This window comes from Anthonomus grandis, chromosome 13, assembly GCF_022605725.1.
Source record: "Anthonomus grandis grandis chromosome 13, icAntGran1.3, whole genome shotgun sequence".
NCBI lineage: Eukaryota > Metazoa > Arthropoda > Insecta > Coleoptera > Curculionidae > Anthonomus > Anthonomus grandis.
Window position 1 is genome coordinate 11,635,875 of NC_065558.1, and position 6,043 is coordinate 11,641,917.

Consider the following 6,043-nt stretch of genomic DNA (forward strand, 5'->3'; position numbering starts at 1 on the left):
TAGGTATACATGATCATTTTAAAATGTGTTATTAGGTTAGTTTTTGATATGTAGGCATTTTACAAAAAGTTCGAAATTTGTAAAAAGTCATCACATATTTTTTTCTCTCTGTTTTGGACAATACTAAAAGGCATTTGTATACAGATTACTTAAGAATAATTTCCTATATTATAAGAATTTTTTTTAATATTTTGTAGACAAAGCTAATAGATTACTTAAAAAAAGCATACAAACAAAAAACACTATAGAGAATACACAAAAAACTACATACAATAAATGTCTGTACAATAAAATTCAAAATATAATTACAGTCTTACATAGTTGTAGTACAAATAAGAAAAAATCAAAAACTGCGAAGCTTAACTTTCTGGATAACTTCATTGATGTGCTAGACTTGTCTACAATAATTCGCATAAAGTTAACAGCTTTAATGACGGCTAAACTAGTTTTATCGAGTTCAAAAGGATCCAACGTATTTTTGTATGGCTAGTTTTAGAAACGTTAAGGCACAGAAGATTTGAATCGCACCACACTTAATGGAGAGTAGGTTCTTTTCTACGGATCTATGTAGTCCCTTAATATCCATGTTGATCCAAATAGAACCTGTATCGTCTTCAAAGAGACAGATTTTACCGCTGATGTTCCGACTAGCGATATTATTAATAAAGAGTAGAAACAAAACTGAACCTTGAGTTATCCCACATTCTATCGGTATACAAGAAGATATCAAATCAACCCTTAAAAGTTGACTTCTATTATTAATATATCACTTAAACCATTCGAGAGGTGCACATTTCTCTGAGTGCTGCAGCTTATTAATTAAGATAAATTATGATTTACACAGTCCAAAGCTTAATATCCAGAAGTCGCAAAAAATTGTTGCTGTCGAATGATCCTTGTTTAGACAGGAGTATACTCTACTAAAAAGAGGAAACATAGTATTGTTGGTCCATTTGTTAGTTAAGAATCAAAATTGGTGGGGAGTAACTGTTTTATATTAAAACAGAAAAAAAGAATCCTTTTTTTAACCAATCTTATGATCTTCTAGGAGTGCAATTAAACGATAATTCGATACTTGATTTCTATTACGCCTATTATCAACGGAATAATAATTTCCGTCTTCAGGGAGCTTGGAAAAGCTCCATTTTGAAATGACTTATTATTTAAATTCGTAAGATGGTTTGAGATCCATTAGGGCAGATTTAAAACATTTTCAGGGTATTTTCCTCATTTGCCTTAAACGATACGAGTATGGGCGTAAAAAAAAACTATAAATTCTTATAAGGGATAAAAGTGGATGATGGGTAGGAGGAACTCATTAATTTTTACGAACATTTATAAATTAATTGTTAAGTGACTCAGGTGAAGTATTTGGTCTTATTTTTATTTAAAGGCAGTTTGTCAAATTTAAATTAACTTATCCAGAAGCCACGTTTTTTAATTCCTATTTTTTTTGAAACAATGAAATAAGTTGAACAGCCGGAATGACAGGTTGTTTTAGCATAAATTAAATGATTTGTATATATACGGAATTAGTTTCATTATCCCTACTTTTTTCAATACTTGTAACTCCATTCACCCATGGAATTTTTAAAAGTATACACGCATTTTTTGGAATCATTTTTTTTTATTGCATATAACCAAATATTGTATGTATTACTGTTTTATTTATCGATAGATTATCGCATCTAATATTAATTAACTTAAAAATATGTAAGTGAATATTAGATAAAATGTTTTTTTTTATTACACTCGTTGGCTTGGGTTGGACAATAGATGTTTTTACTATATAAACCAGTAGTGTACAGTGTAGAAAACTTTTTAGAAAATTACGAAATTAAAAACAATTTCCATCTAAAGATCAATATTTTTGCAAAATCAACAAGTTCTTAAGAAATAATCTGCAAAGCTATTTTTTTTCTCAACGCCCTATATCAGGTCAATACGTATGCCTCAAGTCATTTCCTCCCCTTCACGAGGGCTAAATGGGATATCCATGCGTCCTTCAATATGGGTTACACATACATGTTTCCCATATTATGAGATTATTTAAGACTATTGAAGAAGTCCATTTTGAAAGAGGAGTGAATGATTATTAGTAAAATGCCCAGCTTGTTTTAAGAGTTATACATTTCGATGAGTTCATCGGACTCAATTGCCTTGCCCGACTATTTTGCAAAGCAATAACGGGAGGTGAAAGTGTTTTTGTTTCGTTTTTGTGCTTTATTTCGAAACCACGATGAAATAACAAAGAGACAGAATCAAAGTTTTGCCGATAATTAGCCTTACCAGTTTTCTGCTAAATAGTATAGAGAAGATGGTTGATGTGGGTTCTGTGACAGTTGACTATAAGAGCTTAGTGAACCTTATGGCAGACAGGGCTCTATTAACAAAATATTTCTATTAAGTCTTCTTTTTAGGTTGAGGAGATAAATATGCTTTGCCAGTCCACTTGGAACACAATCCACATACTTATTCAAGATCAGATTAGGATCCAAAAATTTGCCCAAGATTCTCATCACATCTGAATCCTCATTATTTCTATCCTCCACATTGTGCCATGAAAAAAGAATTTTTTCTCTTTTGTTGATGTTCAGGCTTATTTGCACTGAACCATCTGATTAAATTGTACTTCACTTCGAACAGATTCAGCTCAAGTCCTGTAAACTTTTATTCCTTTAGTATCACCTACAGCGTATAATAAAACTATTCATTAGATATAGTCAATAAACCTTCAATAGTAAACTGTAACCCTCTGTATACTATCTGATAGAGGGTCATAATTTCGTATTGTAAATTCGTGAATTTAGGTGAATCTAAATCTACTGTCAAATACAAATATTTCTCAAAAGATAGTATCAACCTTTTCCATGTTTGGCTCTGATAACTTATAGTCTATTTCTTACGAAGCAACAATTTCTATGCGCAGACTGTAGTCTAGCAATTATCAGGAATCATAGGAAAAGGAGGATTTTTAGAAAAATGATTCCATGCAGGGTGTTAATTTAAAAACTTCCCACCTTTAATAATTTTCTTGTAGTCAAAAATATGAAAAATGAATATTTTTAGCCTTCTTGTTTCAATCGCCTCCTGTGAGGGGTAGATGTAGAATCTTCAATTGGAATCTGGGTTAAGTGGCACCTCATTTTAAAGGGAGTTCAGTTTTCTTTTCAGTGGTATCCTACTTAAATGCTGTTTCTCTAGACGTTTCAGAATAATCGCTTTTCAAAGTTGTAAAGACATTATTCTTGCCTGCATTGAGATTTTGGTTTTTAGGTTAGTGTTTACAGAAAAGCTATTGCATTGGGTTTCTGAAAATGTTGTCCAATTTCCTGTAAACAATAACAAACTTTGTTTTCGAACTCCTCTCTAACATTTCGGAAAACTTCACCGGAAACTGACCCGCATTCTGCTGAAATTCGTCTTTTAAGATCACCAATATCAGCATATTGTGTTTTATAAAAAATGGATTTGTAAAATACAAGTTGTACTTTGAAATGAAGATGTCTCAAAAAACAGAAGTCTAAGGGTGGTTAATCCGGTGATCTTGGAGGCCATTTAATGGTCTCCTTCTGCCAATCCATCTATTCGGGAATCTTTAATTTAACCACTGTCGGACCGGCAAAAAGTAATGAGGTGGAACACTGTTCTGCTGGAATGTTAACGAATCCTCCTGTAGAACTGGATTACTCTTTGTATAAATTTGAGTTTGTACTTTGTAGCTCTTGGCTGCCAAGAGGATCAATAGTCTCTTCAAGCATATATTAAGGTAGAGATCACCTGTCAAGTTTCCTTCAATAAATAAAGGACCATTAATGGCATTTCCAAGAATACCACCCCATACATTAACTTTTTGGGGACATTGTGTGTGTCCTTCTCGAAGAATATATGGATTTTTATCACTCCAATATAGACAATTTTGTTTGCTAACATTTCCATTTAGAAAAGTGAACATATATCGTTGAAACAGATATTCGGCAGAATATTAGAGATGGCGTTGACTTAACAAATCATAATTTCACAAAACTCTATTCTTTTGCCAAAATGATCATCATAGAGTTCTTGAAGTCCTTTCCTTCAATTTCTCTCGATCTTCCATAACTTGTACGTGACTTCATACGTTCATCTCAACTTTTGTGCCTTTATAAGGTTAATCAGTTCTGGCTGATTGTATATTTATATATTGTCTTAGTTCAGAATTTGTTTAGGCGTTCTCTGATTTCTTCAGTCATGTCGTTATAGGATGTGATTGTGGATCCTGGGTATTTAAATTGTCTTACATTTTGAAAGTTGTATGTGTCCATGGTCAACATTTGTCCTATTTCGTTTTGACCTCGTTGACTTTAAGCCCCATATCTGCAGCTTCTGTTTGGATTTTGTAAAATGGTTATTTTACTTTTATGACGCGTATGCTCACCACGTCTATATTATCGGCATATGTTAGCAGCAAGTTTGGTCCACTGGAACCGAATAGCTAAGATTCGATTATTCACTTGCTACTTCTCTTCAATGCGATATTAAAAAGCGTGGGTGATAACGCGTCTCGCTGTTTAAGACCTAAGCTCACCTGAAACCTATATCCTTAGGTGAGGTGTCTGGGTTGAATTCCCAACTCTTCTCTAGAAATGTTAAATGGTGAACTGCTGGTCCGTTGTTGATCTATTTGCTCTGAAATCGCACTTGAAGTCTCCAAATATTCTTTCGGTGAAGGAGGTTAGTCTTAGAAGAATTACATTCGATTTAACAAACCGTTTTATGGCCTTTTTGTGGATCGGTATCAGAATACTCTCCTTTCAGTCATCAAGGATATCTCCTTTTTCTCATATGGTTTCAATGAGGTTTTTCAGCTGTGTTATGATAGTATTGTCACCATATTCAAGAAGTTCAGCTGTGATTAGACCTCCTCCAGGGGCTATTATTTTTTAATTTCTTAATTGCTATTACAATTTCCTCTTTAGAAGGGCGGGTTGTTTCATGGCAGATCCATAGCTACCTCCTCTTTGCCAGTTTCATCAAGCAGTTGATGAAAGTAGTTCTTCCATTTTTGCAGTATTTCCACTATGTCAGTTATTAGATTGCCATTTTCCTTCTTTAAGATACTGTCGGTCATGGTCTGAATTCCGCTTTTGTAGGGCGTAATTTTTGGTAGAATGTTCTTGTGTTATTCTTTCCGTCTTCCTCTAATGCAATTAACTCTTTCTTGCCATTCTCTCTTTTTCCTTCTTAACAGATTTCTTTCCTAGATTTCTTAGTGGCATGAATCTCTCCGCATGTTCTCGTTGGTGACTTTTTAGCATTTGGAGTCTAGCAGTGTATTTCTCTTCCCCGTAGCATCTTCGCAATCTTCATTATATTAAAGGTTTTTGTGTGGCCTTCTAGGTTTCTCCCTTACCATCTTTCTAGCTCTCCCTATAATTGTTCCAGATATAACTTCAAATGTGGATCCATATCAGTAAGTGGTGTAAGTAATTTTTCTGATACGTCGCTCAAGTTCGTCTTGATACTGTGCTCTTATCTAGATCTGCTGAAGTTTTTTTGTATACCACTGAGGAGAAAGACGATTGCTTCGCTTGTTCTTTGCTCTAGATCTTCTGACTCTGATTTTCGCTTTGACTATAAAATGAGCTGAATTGGCATCTGCACTCCCGGAGGTTCTTACCTCTAATAAGAAGTGCCTTGCATCAATTAAAACGTGATCTATATGATTCCTGTTTGCATCCTCATTAGATACCCATTGGCATGTCATTTTATGTATTAATAATAATTTACTTTATTAACATATTATTTGATGCTGCAAGATCTGTTGCTTCTAGACCGTTCTCACTGGAAGCAAGTATTTTGCATGTTTTAAAATGTCAGATCATCGAAATGGGTATTTGTATTGGTAAAATACACCACAGAGAAAAACTGCAATCAATAAAACACTGAACACCCTATATAATTTTTTAAATGAAAATCCAATTTTTGACTAAACATTTTTTTACATTAAACCAATGACCCCATTTAGTTAACCCAGAGCATCGCTTTTGTCTGTTTGCGAACA

General features: G+C 33.7%; 1 protein-coding gene across 1 annotated transcript in view; it reads left to right on the forward strand.

The window, feature by feature from the left end:
* The window catches only part of LOC126744172 (uncharacterized), a 32,499-nt gene that overhangs the window by 11,004 nt on the left and 15,452 nt on the right, over positions 1–6,043 (forward strand). The gene's annotated exons all lie outside the window — the stretch shown is intronic.